Below are 18,720 nucleotides of genomic sequence, written 5' to 3' on the forward strand. Positions count from 1 at the left end.
TCATCTCTGTTTCTCTGTTCAACATACTCTTTACCAGTACCAGTATTACTAGAGACTTCAGTGACTTACATAGCTGAACTATTGTATTATCATTTATTTTGTGGCTATGCTATTCAGTAAAAAAAAATGATAGTTTTCACATGTGAACTTAACTCACGCTAATATAAAATCACCAGTAAAACAAATTTACAATAAACACATATCATTTACATATGTGTATATTAAGTATATAACAAAAAGTAACTGGATCTGTCTTCTCAAATATTAATATTTTCTGTCTTTCAGATATAATAATATCTTTGGGTTTGGGATTTGCTTTTCCAACACAAGAAAGGAGTTAGAAACACCACATCGGGCTGTGAGAATTTGCGGTGGGTGAAATCTTTGACATTTTATAGACTTAATAATTAATTGAGAAAATAATGAGCAGTTTAATTGGTGATGAAACTAATTTAAAGTCTTATAACTGTTTGTTATCAATTTAAATGTATGACACATCATACATTGTGATGTGATAAAAAAAATCTACATTGTGTAAATTGTTTGCAGACTGATCAGAGAACTTGATATTACACAGGCAGTTGGAACATCTTAAAAGCCTTAAAGAAATTGATCAAACATTGAAAAGAGGAACTGGATTGGTTAGTAAACAATATCTACCAATTTCATCTGGTCCTTTTCTCCATCATGAATTATTATATATTATTTACTACTATTATTTTGTGATTATGCATTTGTTACTACCATGTATCAGTATTGGGGGAAACAGTGGAATTGAAGCGGAATATTTTGATCTCTGACAGAAGATTCTGCAAATTTGTTTCGCTTTGTTAATTTCCAGTATCATGCAGGTATTGCTACTGGAAATGTAGAAAACATGTACATTTTAGTGCAATTAATCCACAAATCTTTAATAATAAGAACACTGTTACCACTGCAGATAAGTGCAAGTACAAAATAGTAACCTTGATATCCATGAGCACAGAAGTAAGTGGTGACTGTGAAGCCATGGCATTTGAATGACACATTGATGGCCACAGCTCATGCGTAGCGTGCCAAGAGTCCAGAAGACAGAACCAGTCTGGATCGGAGCAGGCCAAGAGCTTAGTGGGGAGTCCACAAACTGCTCAGAGCTGACATTTGTGCCTCCAGGAGGTATGCAAACAGGGATAGACAGACAGCCCCCCACCCCTCACACCCCATCCCACCCCACCCCCTCCCACCCTGGCAATTGTCTATATTTTTTTTTTACCAATTTATCAATTTCTATCAATTGTTTTTCCATAGGTGTGCATCGATAGTTCAATTGTACATTGTTCCTCATCCTCTTTTCACCAGCAGAAGTGCCATTTTGAAAGAAAAACCTGTTTGAGGTTGTCTCAGAGACGGTGTGGAAACTGCTGATGTAGCTAACCGTGCATCGTTTTTCCTCCAATAGCGTTCATTTAGTTCATTTAATGGGCACAGATTCTTGTTAAATCGCAAGTGATTTCTTTTATGTTCTCCAGCACTGACTTTTCTATTTTGCCACAACGTATTTAAATACGTTTAAATATGTGAGAGTACAGAAAGGGGCCAAAGTAGTGACTGAATGTTAGAAATCAAATCATCAAATCTAATTTTCTGAGAAGAACAATGGGATTTCAGACATCTAGGATAGCATCATATCCTCAAACGCCACTATCATTTATGAGTGTAGAAAACAGGAATTAATGAGAGAAATTATGTCTTATGACTGGATCCTTAACCCAAATCACAGACAAAAGAATAGAGTCTCAAGCCGCAGTAGCTTTATTACATAGTTATAAATACGGATCCCTGTTGTTCATTCACAGATTTAATTCTGGTATCTTGCTGAAAACATTTTGATATTTGGTGGACACTAACCAAAATTGCTTTTGAGCTGGCGGCAACCTGTTGGCAATGGTAAACTGGCAGTAAATAAACACACCCCTCAAATGGTCCACTGCTCAATTTTGTGCAAAAGAAAACAATGTTTACCTTCAAATTCTTTCTGAAAACAACTAATCATGTTACATTTTGTTATCATTCTCTAAGCATAATAGAGCAAGGGCTTCCTTTTGACTTACATTGTAGCACCAACAATTAGAAAAATAATTTAAAGGGAAATGGATACATAAAAGAGATCAACTTCTTTACCACAGTTGCTGTCATTTGACCACAATGCAATGACCAAGATGCAAAACCTGCTGAGACTTAAACTGCATGTTTGCAACAGTATTCTAGCATGGACTTTTCGTAAAGTTGTATTTGTCCTGGAAACTATAGTATTGTAAAATTGTATTTCAAATGAAGCCATATTTGTTACATTCATTTGAAAGCTGATCATCCTAAATGACTGCACATGTAAAAGTTATGACCGAATATATTATTGTGACAATTATATTTCAATTTCAGTCCAAGTAATTTCTAAAGAGGTCCCTAAGGTTCACGGTGTGAAGTTGTTTTCTGGACTACTATTTTCTTACCTCACATTAAGTTCTGCAATACATTTTACAATAACTGTTGCAGTATTTTCGCAAAAGATCACTCTAATTAATAGAGAATGACTGAGCTTGATTATGAACAAGTCAGTTCACCCGTAGCTGTGGCTGCTCAGGCTCAAATCTGTACTAGTGCATTCAGAAAGATAACTTGAGGAGGTAGTTCACCCAGCTCTCTCACCTACAGCCACAGAGAATGATTGAGACCAGCTGTAAGTGTCATTATGACTGTAGCCATGGGATAACATAGCTATCGCTATGATTGTGGCTGTAGCCATAGTTGGGCTTGTTAAGATTATGGCTGTGACATTATTTAGTGGGTTTAACGTGACCTATGTGCAGCAGTTGTGTGTGTACAGAGAATTGACATGTTGTGCTGGTGAGCATTTTGTTGAAACCACAACATTCCTGAACTCTTGTCTTGTATTGGTAACACATAGCACTGCTCAAATAGTTATAGAACTGCTATATAACCATAGTACCATAGATACAACCACAAATGTAGCTGAAGTCCAATAAGTACCCCTACCCACAGCCATAGTTTCAACCATCACAGACAGCAGAGCGGTTGCAGCTGTGCTCACAGCCTGTGGCTGTATGCTGCCAGAGATCGGCCTTTTAAAGTGAGTAATGAGCAATAAATGCATCATGTAAAATGTCACATCATCTCTCCTTTCTGTAGTATCTGCAGAGTGCTTCTCTAAACTGACTAAAGTGTATTGTAACTGGATTGGAGCAACACATTAACTATTCCTGTAGATGAGGGGAATGCAAAAAATATTGTGTGGGAAAGCAAAACTTATTTCAAGGTAACAAAATGTATAGCACAGAAATTCAAAACTCATACAAAGTAGTCCAGTAAAAAGAGTTAAAATAAATTCCCTATTCCACAACACCAAAGCTATTTATTTTTCGTAATTGCATTTTCACTGTTTTGACTTAATACAGTTTGACTGTGGAGACCATGAGTGACACAACAGAGTGAAATCTGTGTGATCAACAGAACTGTTATACATGGTGCCAACCAGCACTGATGACTTTTGTAAGGATGCTTTCCAACAAAATTATGCAGTGTGCCATGAAAGTGGTATGCATCCACTTTAACAGGGACTCTTTCTTTTTTGCTGTTGCTCACCATGTGTCATTGACTTAAATGCCCTATAAATACCGTTGATATATTACATTTGCATTACACTGACATGTTTTTGTCATAGCTGAACTTGTTAAAGGGATAAAGGAAGAGAATAAAAGATGAAAAAAACCCTGACAGTTTTTTTTTTCCTTTTTGGGAATAGTTTATTGGTGAGTTGTGTTTATTTCATTCAGGGTACTTTGTGTTGATAGCTTACTGTGCACATAAGAAGCGTGCAGTGCAAGAAATAATTATTCTTTTCATGGTAAGAGAGGCCATATCAATTAAGGGTAAATAGTCTCCTTCATTATTACAGTACATCTCAGTGGTATGCTGTCAATTGTATGTGTCTCTGTTCCCCTGCTTTTTCCACTGTGTGTCCATAAACTATATTTAAGCCTTGTGATGTTGTTACCAGCATTTGAAATGACAAATACTCACAATATGTGCTTATTTGTGAGTCATTTTGTAATGGCTGTGCATGGAAAAGGAAGAGATGACAAGTTTAAAAGAAGTGTTCAAAGAAACTATTCATTTTCTTCTTTAAACAGTTCTTTGAGGATGGCATGCTTTAACCAATTACACAACAGTAACAGTTGGTCTGTCTATTAAGTCTGCCTCTTTGTTTTCCATTTTGCTCAGAAGCTTAAGGGTATGTACTGTAGGCCTATTATTTCTCATTGCCTGGGGAATTGATCTTGAAAGGAAACAGTCATAATGTATAGAAACAAAAGTAACGAGGGATCATCGGGGAATACAGTATACTGTATATTTGAAATGCGCACAAGTAGGTTCCTTCATTGATGTAATGTGACTGTATTACATTTTCAAACATTTGCTGCCTACATAGACATGACTATTACAACTTAGAAGATAATTGTTCTTTTAAATCTCTGCATTTCTATTAGGGATGATAGCACACATTTGCCTCTTATGTATTTCATAATGCATATGAATCACCCCCATTTCTTGAGTCCACTGTTTGACATTGTATAATATGTTTAATGTATCTGCTTAAGCTAACATCATATCATAATTAAGACATCAGCAACTAAACTCAATCCACTGTATAATTGAGTCTCGACAGATGTAACATTAAACAAATGGAAAATACAACTCACAAGGTGAACAAGCTCTCATTTAATTGTTAGAATTGGGTCGTATATCAGTCAGGGCAGTGATCTCAGGAGCAAAGGGATGATAAATATTACTTTATTATTGTTAATGGATGTAGAGGAGTGATAGTGTTTCATGATGGTACTGACCTTTGACCCTACTTGTGTGGTCCTGTTTGGTGCTGTATTAAGATGAGTGTTTTGATGGCCATGAGTGGGAGGAGAAGGAATCTGAGAAATAATAGAGGACAGATAAAAAGAGAGGTTCCAAAATGTTATGCTGCATAATATGTTGATTTTTCTATATTTTTGAAAATGTGATTTATGGTTATTTGAGCAACAGTAATGAATGTGGAGTAATGTGGAAGTATACAGATGTTTTTACTTTGACTTTATTTTAGCATTTTCAATTGCCATAGTCCCAATCCCTGCCATTTTTCTACATGCAGATTTGCTTTCAGTAAATTATCAATAGCATATTAGACACATTACTGAAAAGTAACCAATACATTAAGTAACACACTTTATTTTAGAAGAAATTGAGATATTTATACTTTTACTCATGAGGACATGTAAATGTTACTGAAAGATCAAAAGCTAAAGTGAATATCATTTTATTAATTTACTGAATTATTATTAGTATTATTAGATAACTGCAGGATACAAGCAGCATTTTATTATTGTCAAAGCAGAGCACATTTTAATCACCATTTAACCACTCATAAGTATTATTAATGTCGGGTTGTTTAATACAGTGCTGCAACAGAAATTATTCAGTGTTTCACATAATAAACAGAGCAAAATCAGTAAAATGTAAGTATAAAAAAAAAAAAAAAAAAAAAAAAAAAAAAATATATATATATATATATATATATATATATATATATATATATATATATATATATATATATATATATATATATATATAGCCTATTATTGCTGTGGGAACAAAACAAACATTAGAAATAACAGTGACTATGGGTTTCACATCATGTGTAACAGTGTTGTTTTTTTCAACACCACAACCACAGCAAATGTTAAGAGTAACCATCCCCAGATCAGCCAAAGTTAGATACATGCAGTCTGTGAAAAGATGAGGGACAGTGAGAATTTTATACACAGACTTAAATTCCAAGTGTCCAGGGAGAAAGAAGGTCAGGGATTAGAAATGAACAAGACCTTGGTATAATCACTACATTTCTGTCCAACTGTCCAGGCTGTAAGTATTAGACTGACCAGTGCCAAGTCTGGCCTTATGCTTTTTGTCATTGGGCCAGCTGCAACATCCTCTAGTAGGCCCCGAAGTGATGCATCTTCTTTGATACATTCTTAAGTACACATCAGACACAGTCAGATATTAATCTACCATGCTTGCTGGCCAAACAACATCTGTCTGAAAACATGAACTAACATTCTCAGTTTTCTTTTTTGGCTTGCGAAAATATGCCCCTGCATCTTTAGAACATCCATCCGCACAGCTATGCGTATGTTTGTGCAGTTATTTACCAATTCATAAAATTCAAATACTAGAATAGAATAAAATGTAGCAAACAGAAGAGCAACCATAAGCATGAAAACACATCAGATTTATTCTGCCTGCCTTGTTTACCGGTTCACGGAACACTGCATGCAAACAGAATGCAAATGCATTTGATTGAATCAGGTGATGCCGAGGTAATTGTATTTGGAGAAATGTCCAAGATTTTTTTTCATCATTATCAGTGGGGGGTTTTCTTTATGAAATCCATCTTAAACAAAAGCTATCATCACTCCCAAGCCTTGTGATCTTCCTTTGTCACATGCGGATGTGGATGCGTCTTTAATTTCCTTTCAATTAAAAGTAAATATACGCCTTTATTTTTTTCCCCCACTGTGAAATCCAAACAAGAGGAGTCAACATGAGCAGACAGGTGAGGAATATTCATTTATATCTGCCTGCCATTTTTACTTTTTTTTTTATTGTTGATGCTGATGATGTGATTCAACAGGCAACACTGTGCCTGCATGCCTTCATGCGTTCTATCAAACACACCCACGAGTTTGTGACCAAAAAAAAAAGAAAAAAAGAAATCCTCCCTGCCAGCTTGTCTTGTTCAGAGCTGGATGGGATAGACAAACAAACACAAAACAAGCGCAACCCAACAGAAACTTTACTTCATCATTAAATGGCTGTTAATCCATGTCTCCCGTGGCTACAGTTACTTTGATCAGAGCAAAATTGTCACAAAGACGTAACTTTTTCTTTTCTTCCCATTGTCGAGTTGCTCATCATTGTAGATATTAATGCAGTGACAGCAGTATTGTTTATTGAAAACCACAACTGTCTAGTACTTTGTGAATTAATGAGTGATAATATAAAAAAAAAAAATTCTATATTTTTGTGGTATCAGTAGACAATTTTGTCCAAGATTGACTATTAGTAATATGAGTTCAATAGTAATGGTGGTAGTACTCCCTCCGCTATTGGAATCATTGATCGTATCAAGACCACTGGATATACTGCTTCTGAACTACAACTGTTTTTGTTGATATTATTGTAACTTTTATAGTACAATTATTGCTGCCGCTACTGAGTGGAATCCAAACACTTGATGTTTTCTATTGTCAAATTCTTGTCCACATTTGGCCTCCATCACACGAACTGCATCCAAAGTTGAAGCAGTAGTCAAAAACAACAACACTGTATTAAATTTTCTCATTTCACATCAGGAAGGACACTGGTTTACCTTAAGTAATACTGAGTGAAGGACTTGATTGAATTTCACTGATGTCGTTACGAGGTCACATTTCAGCGTGTAATATGATATAAATTTAGTTATCCCATGCCTCCTCTCTCTGTCTCTCCCTGCCCTGGACTTGGGACTCGTGTTTGTGCTTTTAAACTAGCCTGGTTCCTTGTGCCCCACATAGCATGATGGATGGTCTCATCCTTTACAAATGTTTGATTGCATCTGTCAGTAGCCAGAGGTGGCACATACATACGGGAACAATATGCATTTGTGTCAACACTGCTTGAAAACAGGCAGACACATACAAATTTCCAGACACAATCAAAGGTGTTGAATCAAACCCTGAATCTATGCAGTACAACAACTGCTGAGAGACGGACGGCCGTTATGTATGTGCATTATAAAAAGTGTGGTAATATATCTGATAATGGATGCATGCAGATGTTTCCGGATAAGTAACTGACTTAGGCTGTTCTTTATTGGGGGAATTCCACTGACTTTACGCATGAAGTCCAGTTCGCTAGTCATTGGGAAAACTACTCAGACTGTGAAAAAAAAAAGGCTTTTAAAAAGCATTATTGATTCTGAGAAAATAACCCGGATGAAGTCGTCTGCCCTGGTAGCTCCATATCCACAACTGAAAAAAAAACATTACACTCTGAGGGCCTGGGGTTTGAAAGAGGTAAGTCAGTGAGGGACTTTCTGGTTGCATTATGGGGAATGTAGGATCCAGTGTTTTTGGAGCTTTACCCATTAAAGTCAGGAATTCTTGGCCTCAGCTGCATCAATTTTGACCCGTCTTGTTGGAGTCACCCATTTTTACACAACATGCAATATGAAATTGTTAAAATAAGCATTCGACAAGTAACCGAACAAGCTGGCCACACCTACTTGTGATCCCAGTCACAGCAGAGTTTGAGGTTAAAGATCACAGAGATGAGGCTCAAGCTATATCATTACATTGTAGGTATCTAGAATGAATACAAATTTGTAAATACAGCTTTGACTTCAGAGTTTACAAAAAACATAATCATCCCAGTTGTAATTTTTTCTGTGACGAAAGCATTTTTCGGGATATGGAGATCTTTTTGGGGTGGCAGCTTATCTTTACCCCACCAATCTTTTCTCTCTGTCCCTGCCTGTCTCACTGTCTTTAAGGCGGCAGCAGTAGCTTTAGATGAACTATGAAGTTACAGGGCTCACTGCCTTTTCATTGGTACTCTTTTGTTGTTTTGACCCTGCACTATCTGAGGAGTTTTTGAATAACAGATCTTGGTGTCCTGGGCGGTTTTCAGGGAGGCATCATGCAAAATGAATAGAGGTGGCATATTTTATTGAAGTTTGATTTAAAGACGGTGGGGCAGAGCATGGAGGACAGAGAGAGGAAGAAAAGGCAGGAGACAAAGAGGAGAATCTTATCATAAATTATTTTGCTCATATTCAGCCCTGCCGATATATGTTGGATTGGTAAATAATGCATCACCCCAGCGCATAATTAGGACAACAACACTATTCTTTTCCCTCACTCACGCTTCGAGTTAACTATGTAGCTGTTGTTTGATTCTTTCTCCTCCTTAATGGATGTAGAGGCGACATGATTGATCTGTGAAAAAAGCTGTCTAAATGGCCTGTAAGTGCTGCTGTTGTTTTTGCTCTGTATGTGGGAACACATACACGCATCACTCCTTTTCTTAAGATTCATGTTCAGATCTAAATGATATAGGTTATCACGTGAATTCTCATTATCATTCAGACACAAAATAAGCAAAGGTAATGTGTCCTAGAACACAGTAGTTGCCCTGGTAATGTTTGTCGCAAGCGTTGTACATTGGCTTCCCAGATTCATTACAGCCCAAATGCCCTCACCATTGATTCTAACACAATGTGACAAAATGCAAAGTACTGTTAAAAGAAAGGCAGGAAAAAAAAAGACAGGGAAGAAGAGGAGGTCATTATTTAATATATGTGTCTGGATGTGTGTGTGTGTGTGTGTGTGTGTGTGTGTGTGTGTGTGTGTGTGTGTGTCCCTTTTTCGTCTTTCTTCAGCAGGAGATAACACCTTTTGGAAGAAATGCCTTGAAGCATTATCCCCTAGACATGATACATGGCTAATCTTCAGCTTTGAGCCATTACGCTACATTTATCTGTGACCCCCTCTCTCTTTATATCATTACAGTTGAAGTCCATAAAAGTGTGTTTAGACAAAGATGAAGGCATTACCTGCTCAGAAACCCCAAGTGCTATTAGAGGCTAGGCCCCTGCTGGTGTGCACCGGCTATTAAATATCCTTTATCTTAAACTCTCGCTCTCTCTCTCAGTGCTCAAGGTAAGCTGATATCTCACTCTGCTCTGCCTTATATTGCCATAGGCGTAATAAATACACAGATATCAATGAGCCAAGTTTGTCCCGGTCTCAAACGATTATGTAAGGCATGCCTCCCCTTTATGTAGCAGGAGTAGCAGGAGAGCTTTTATTTATTTCAATGAGAAGGTACAGACAGATATAGTTACAAAGTCAGACAGAGTGGAAGAGCATTGCATGTTATCTGCTGAACACAGGGGGCAGGCTGAGCCACCCAGAACTTGGACGCACACACTCAAACGTGCACACATTTATACATGTACACTTATATCCCATTAAGAGATGTGCACAGAAATACAGATTCCAGACTGTCAGTACGTACACTTGCACATGCATGCCATAATGACCCACACTTAACACTGAAATGTGCAATAATTATCAGATAATTTGCTTAGAATGGAAGGAACACACAGCATACTATTTCTGCAGAGGACAGATTTGATTTTTTTGTCTTGAGGACATTTGTAATATACACCAAACCTACCTAAATAATGCTGTACTCTTTGAAAAAGACATTTCTCTTCAGGTCATTAAGAACTTTAATCTTCAATCCATGTTGTTAGAAATCTAGCACACAAAAATGGGGACCAAACGTATCTGATAAAAATTAACATTAAGGCATTGCGTTTGAGAGAAGTAATATGGTGCACAGTCAATTGTTTGGTATTATGACAAAATTTTCATCTGACTTTCACAGACACCTTCACTGTGGGTGTGAAATTCTTTATGTGGATGTGTTATAAGACCTTGACAGTGTGCAGCTTTCACTAAACCATTTCAAAGTGTAAATGCACCTGACAAAAATTGAGCATCCGGTTTGTTCATTGGCTGTAAAATGACAAGTTTCTGTACCACACGAGTGGTTACTGAGTGTTTTCTTGTCAACCCTGTTAGCATAGTATGATTTCAGGTTATCTGTTTTTTATTCTTAAAATATATTTCAGTTGCGTTAAAACAAAAACTGAAAATTAATTAAAAGATTGCTCTAGCACACATCTGTAGACAGTGACCATGGAAAACATGGGTAGAAGGGCTACTTTGATTCTACAACGCTTTAGTGCAAAGTGGGTGCTGCTGATCCCAGGTAACCAATGTTCACAGGAGAGGGAAATAATTCCTTAGGGCACACTACTTTGTTTCAGTAAAAAGTGAAACACACAGCACTGCTTGTCACTGCTGGCCTCAAACGTTGCAAATCTCAGTTGGAAAAATAAATGTCTTTATGATTTGACATCAACATGGTTGAAGTTTGGTAAGGTTTAGGCACAAACCTGACTTTATCAGTTTTAGGGACTGTGGTTTGGGTTAAAAGTACTATTTTGTTAACATTATGGGACTTTTGTCACCTTGGTTAAAATTATTTAAATGAATGTAGGATACTATAATGGCCATAGTAAAGGGAACCAATGTTGACTGCTGGTTGGAAACGAGGCAAGATCAGCGGTCTCCCATGCAAACCTGCAGACTCCTCCCTTTACAGATTTGTGGCTCTATAACATTCCCCCATTCACCCCACTTCTTTCTGTGCTTCAGACAGACAACAGCTCTAATTCTGTAATGGCTCCCATAGCGAGTGTCATAACCATACGATCATTTCTGTGAAGCTATACTTATAGGTACAGCAGCGCCTTTCCGCTGAATCTCAAAGTTGTTGGAATACATCACAGAGGCAGAAGCAAAAATGTTGACTGTAGCAGTGATTTGGAGATCACCAAAGTCATTACAATTCCTCCAGAGCTTAGGACTTGAGACTTGGACTCAAGTTGGACTCAATTTTACTTGAGTTTTGAAAGCTAAAAGCTCAAGAGACTTGTCTTGGTGAACTATAAATATTGAAAAATGCAATACTGTGAATAGTTTTGCCTTTTAAAGCTCTGCCAAACTGTCATGAATAATTGATAATATAACCAGGATGTGAACATCTTCATAATGCACACCTTCCAGCTGCTGGCATCAGAATAAAATGAAGAACACCTTAAATTCAGATGAGAAAAATTTGCCTTTCTTCACAAAATTATTTAGTTCATACACGTAAATGAGTAGCGTAACAGTTTCCCATCCTCTGCAGTGTATCGCTTATTTTACTTCCTGGCCATGCAAAGGATTGTGACGCACAATTAATTTGTTCATGTGCTTGTATCTGTTTTCTTAGTTATTGAACTCTTTTCATAGTTTCTTTTTAGTTTTTGTTCAAGATTTTCTTTTTTAAAGACTTTTTGTGAAATTTCCTTTTAATTAAAACGTGAAGAATTTTGACAATAATATCTAATAAAACATTAAAAACTTACATTTCCGGTAACATACCCATCATCTGTACGTAACTTGTGTAGTAATACATTGAAAAAATTGTCTCAACATAACATACATATGAGTTACCACTGAACTGATACTGAAAAAGAAAGTTAATTTATTTAACCAAAGTGATTGAACTGAACTAACATATGTATATATTTACAACATGTCATAGACTGTCAATTGTTTATTACAAAATGAACAACCCACTTTCACCCCAGTAAAAAAAAACAAAAAAAACACCCCCTTTATTAAAATACTAAACTGCTTTAAGATCTCAAATTAAACAATGCACTTTTATAATCAGCTTTTTACTACTTCTACTGAGGTTGCTGCATGAACACAATGTTTTCTGCCAACAGATATGATTATTTCACATTCATGTATTTGTTTTTGCTTTTTTCATTTAATTTTAAAGTGGAGAGAAATTAGTTAAAAAAAAATGTGATACTATGTGCCGTATATATCATGGACCAATCAGGATTTAACGATCAGGATTTAACAGTAATGTAGCAGATCAATGTAAAATGTGACAGTTAAAGTAAATTCTCAGTTACAATTATTCACCTTGCTGCTTCCCTTGATTGACTCCTTTCAAGATGTGTGTATCTTTTCAGTGACTTTATAGTTTTGACATAATGAATCGTAAAAACAGAGATTACTGTACATAGCACACCCTCTGGACAGCCTCCCCTCAAAGGCATATACACATGAACAGTGAAGGAAGTAACAGTGTGAAGAAGGACAAAGAGCTTGAGAGTTAAATTTAATTGCTCCAATTGGCATGATTGTTTAAAGAATTAATGTTATTAATGTATACAGAAAATTAAACCAAATAAACAATGAAGCTGAATTCTGTTGCTAAGTGGAGACATATCTCATTCAAGATCTTTATGTAAATTTAGTTTTGAGGTTGTTTTTTAGGGTTTTTGTTCTTAATGCCATGATACTGAAACACCAGCATTTCTATACCCACATTCAGAGTCCTTTTCACAACTTTCATTACCTCTGTGAGGGCAGTCTGAGCTAGCAGGTGGGGGAGATGGGTGTATATCTCCTAGCTATAACCCGCCGTCCCCAGAGTGTGGAGGTCAATGAGATTAACCTATAGCTCCTATTTCCTTCATTACGCACTCCAAATTACACCCACTTACAGACAAGAGAAAGAAAGAGGGAATCATATATGGGCTGATATCTATTTAAAATCTAATCCCTTTGGGTGAATTGCTCAGCCTTTCCATTTCTCTTATGTTTCTGCCTATTGCCTCCAGGCTCCGCTGTGCCATGGTGTGCTGCGGCACCATTCAGGAAGGTGCTATAACCTCACCCCTGTTCATATTAACTCTAGATTCATCTGCGCAAATATAGGAGACACTTAAGATTATAACTCCCTCTTTTCTGCTGTTATTGCTCACTTAAACATTACACACTCATAGCCTATTGCTCTGTTGGCATGAAGCTAACCACTCAACTTTCTCTTTTTATTTACTCTTGATTCCTTTGGTTGGACCTTAAGGCCCATCACCTCTTTCTAAATGAGAGACTATCAGTGTGCAGATTCTCTTGTTCTTACTCTACGCCATACATGTTTAGTGATTTTATAATTACCAGATATTTATTGACTGTAGTAAAAATAAAAATGTGGGGGCGTTTTTGAAATAATTTAGTGTATTTTCTCCTTACAGCGGAGGTTTGGATTTGATTCTGAAGAAAGAGCAACCACACATACATTTCACTACTATTGAGTTATTCTGTGTATGTGCCATAGCATGTGTCCATTTCACTTATCCTGCCTTTCTCCACACTGTTTGCTCTTGTTTAACCCCAAAATGAAGCTTCAAAGGGCCTATTTTAATGAGATTTCATGATTTTGTTTTTGAATGTGGCTCAGTATAATAATACTAATAATAATGTTCTTCATATTTTAACTAGCCATTGGTTAGAACATTAGATAAACATGCTATACTGCATACAAGGTCTAAAAAAACAGGACTTTGATATGCAGCTTGTGACAGTGAACACAGTTCTGACCAAATGATCTGTGCCCAGACTGCAGGTACACTGTTCAACAAAGCTGCACAACAGCAATGGCCAAAAGTCTGGAAAATGACAGCGTATACAAAACAAAGGAAAACTGCTTAGATAAAGAGGAAGTTGAAACTAACCAATGTGACAGACATTACGTATACAATGGACAGAGGGATACTGCTAGTTGTTGTGCAACTTTGTATAATCCACCTTGGTTGCAGTGCTTGGATAGATGACTCAGTTACTTCAAAGTCCTCTTTCATGAGGTGTTTACATTAATTTGTCCAAACCCTGTTGTTTAGTTAAAATGATATTTATTGAATGCATTTGAGTGTATTCAGCAGATGTGCAGAACAGCCAGAATACTGCGCTGAAGAATCAAAGTAGCTGATGGGAGGCTTTCCAGATCAAATGTTCCAAACTAGCTTCAGTCGGGAATTGTATTCTATTGGCCAGTCAAGAGATGTGAAATCTTTATATGCAAATGACAAGGTTGGAAACAAATATTGAATGGCTGTAATCTTCAGGCACTTGGGCGACCCTCATTAAAAACAGACACAATTCTGTTGTGGAAATCATTGCATTGGCCCAGGAACCCTTCCAAAAACCATTGTCTGTCAACAGAGTTCATCGCTGCATCCACAAATGGGTGTTCAAACTCTCATGCAGCACCAAACAGCGGACAGAAAATATTAGCAACTAGCTGATCTCTAGCTACATTTGAAGACCAAACCAGGCCTTAAAGGCAAATATAAATTAGATGTACATTTACCATGTAATGACTACTAATATGGCCCTGTGTCTGCTGGTGCAGTAGGCAGCTGCATCGTGTTTGCCTTATTTATGGTAGGTTGTATTGTTAATGGTAGTATATGTGCCTTTCCCACTGAGAATTAATATTGCATACCCTTGCAGAACTGGTTCACAGGAAACAATTCGCACATAGCGAATGTAAACTGAAAGGCACAGTGAGCAGAGGCACATATTTCACATAATGTTTCTGTAGCATTTCTCACAGACTGACTCAAGATTGTCATGTTTTCGTCTGCAACTTCTATATTAAAACGAGTTGCAGTTACACCTAGTTACCACAGGTGTCGTCACAACTGAAATGTTAAGGATTGAAACAAGGAATATAAACAAAAGGCAAATTTGATGACAGGGAGTTCTACTGAGCTGTGGCACACTGCATGCTTTGGTTTAAATTGATAGTGTAGTTTTAATTATGTTATGCGTTATCTATTTTTCTTCCCAGCTGAAAGTTTCGGGACTTATTATAAAATTTCTAAACTTTTCACTGACCACATATCATGTCCTCCATCAGCCATTGCATTACTTGCAGTGATTTTTCCATAGCTTTCAGTTAATTAAAGCACCTGGACCCCATGCTCTTTGGAGCCACTGATATTAAAGTTGCATCCACTTGTACTATGCATCAGACAGAGACTTTCACCAACTTCTTGTATAGTAATTATCATTAGTCATCGTCAGATATCAACCCAAATTGGAAGCTGGCATTAAACAATAGGAAGCAATGTTCAATATTATCTTAACAGTAGCGATGATAAGCACATTTATTTGTCAGTGAACACATCTGAGGTTTATCAGTTAAAAGATGGTGTGACTGATAGAGCATCATTGTGGTGGGTGTGACGGAGTAGGCAGCAACCTGGCTCATGTAACTTCCTGGTTATGAATAGCCTCTGTGGAAAGGTCAATGCCATGACAACTCTGTGATGGATGTCACCAACGTCCAATTAAATTCTTCTAAAAAAGGCGCCTCAGAGGCTCTTGTGTGTGCTTATTAAATATAAAACAGCTAAATCAAAAGTCTGAGGGCCTTCTTCTCTGTACTTAATGTCGACTCGGACAACGAAGACATTTTTTTTATTTCTTAATTATTCATGTTTTTGATGGATGGGGTCAATAAGGGGAAGAACCCTTGTTATGAATATTTGGAGCTAAACACAAACACACATTTACAGACATTTCAAACTTTTTTCAACTCACTCTGTCTCTGGATAAATAGAACAGAGCAAAGAACAACACTCCTGTGCTTTGAGGAATGCAAATATTTGTTGCCAGGTTGCTGAAGCTTGCTTTCTCAGATCTCTTCTTCTCACTTGGTTCCCCTCTCTTAAGCACACACCCATGCACTCATGCACAGACACAAGCTACTTTGAGGAAACTGCTACAGACAGTGAAGTCATGAATAAGAGGATGCAAGTTTTTACTTGTGTATTATTTGGCCTTTTGAAATTTCCGGTACATCCACATGTGCACATGTACTCTATATGCGTGTAGGAACACACATGCACTCACACTCGAAACAGCTATTCAGCCACAGTTTCCTTCCTCAAGTCCAACAATAAAAGTTCTCTCACTTTTCAAGCCTACCTTTGGTTGAACTTATGCTTCTTTTTCCCCCCCATGTCTTGTGTATCCACTCTGAAATTATAGATGGGGATAATAATAATAATGTCATTTTGTACCGGAATCTTAGTCATTACCTGCAGTAAAGTGCTTCTAATTGATACCACCAGAGAGATAATGATTACAATGCCCTCCAGGAACATATTATTGCAATATTAACCTTTGTATATACTTTTATGTAGACGACTGTGCCACATTAAGGGATCTCTAAATCTTACTTGTGCGCTGTAATGCCATTACAAAAGAATGGATACTCGAAGGTGTGCCCTTTTCCTGATTAAGTGTGTCCAGGGGTTTGCAGCCATCTCCAGGAAATGGATGACATGGAAGTGCAATTTCCATCATCTTTCTCTTATCTTACTGGTTAAAGCTTTCTTCCTTACATCCCTTTGTAACTGTGCACTAGTAGTAACCTTTTCTTATCCCTCTGTATGTGTGCATGAGCATCCAGCTAGTTTTATATGTTTCTAATGGGCCATTAAATAGGTGTTTGCATGTCATTGCATTAATCGTCACGTGTCTGACTGACGTATGTGAGTGCCTCTGCCTGAGTGTGTGTATATTTTTGTACATGTAGCCAACATTTGACCAGCACAAAGCACAGCTTCTGTGCCACAGTTAGCTGAAATACCCCCTGAAACAGGACAGCAAATCCAAAGAAGTGTATATATATATTGTATACATATGTTCAAATGAAAACGCACAAACAGTTGTACTCATTCGACAATCACTCAAGTTCCAGTTTACATCCACACCTGTCCAGACTCATTTGATTTATGTGTGAAGACCATTTGTATGTATGTGTGGACAATGCTTCAAAATTGGATGTTGCTGTGAAGAAGCTACAAATTCTAAAATGATTTCTCACACTTGTCTTCAGGCCAACAGCGAAGAACACCTATACAATCACCACCGTTTTAAGATGTGGTGCCCAAGATTACCAAGTCACCAATTTAGCCCTCGACCAGATGTGAAATATAGTCATCTCTTCTCTTCCTAAGTTATGGCGTTGAATAATGGCCAGAAAAGTGTTTTTTGCAGAAACATGATACCATAGTGAACTAGAACTTTGACCTTTACAATATAAAAGGTCGTGACTTTATCCTTTGTCTATTTGACATTTGTGTGAAATTCTAGAATAATCAGCATCTTATTATTTATTAGTTATGACCACAAATGTGTTTTGCAAGGTCACAGTGATTTTCGACCACCAAATCATAATCAGTCCGTCCTTTAATCCAAGTGAACATTAGTACCAAATGTGAAGAAAGTCTCTCACCATGTTCCTGGGGTATCACATTGCCAAGAAACAGACAGCTGTGAGGTCACTGTGACCTTGACCTTTAACCCCTAAAATCTGACCAATTCATCCTCAGGACCAAGTGACCATTTCTGACAAATTTAAATAAATTCCATCAAGGCATTAATTAGATATCACATTCAAGAGAAAGGGGTGGCACAGTGGTGCAATGGTTAGCATTGTCACCTCACAGCAAAAAGGTTCCAGGTTCAAATCGGGCCTCGCTGTGTGGAGCTTGCATGTTCTCCCCGTGCCTGCGTGGGTTCTCTCCGGGAACTCCAGCTTCCTCCCACCATCCAAAGTGGTCTCAGGTTAATTGGTGATTCTACAAAATGCCCTTAGGTGTGAATGAGAGCGTAAATGGTCTTTGTTTCCATCTGTCTCTGCAGTATGTGGCCCTGTGATGGACTGGCGACTTTTCCAGGTGTACCCTGCTCCAGCCCCTCCGTGACCCTGTTCAGGATAAAGGGGGTATAGATAATGGGTGGATGGATGGGTTCAAGAGAAAGGGCATATGTATGGACAACCTTCAGCTGTCGCAGGTGTGAAAGCATAACAAGTAAAGTAGCAGTTACACACTGGGACCAGAGGTTTGACAATTCTTAGCTGCCACAGATGTCCATTTTGTTCAGAACAATTGTCAACATTTTAATCAAAATTAAACTTCAAATGAAATGTAATATTTGCAGTCGTCACACAATGCAGTAAAATTAAATGAGATATAGGCAGTAGGGCGGCACAGTGGTGCATTGTCGCCTCACAGTGAAAAGGTTCTGGGTTCGAATCCGGGCCTGGATCAGTTTCCGTCTGTCTCTATGTGTTGGC

Source organism: Embiotoca jacksoni, unplaced genomic scaffold (assembly GCF_022577435.1).
Source record: "Embiotoca jacksoni isolate LCO1_2020_lvr unplaced genomic scaffold, fEmbJac1.0.p SCAF_6, whole genome shotgun sequence".
NCBI classification, from domain to species: Eukaryota; Metazoa; Chordata; class Actinopteri; family Embiotocidae; genus Embiotoca; species Embiotoca jacksoni.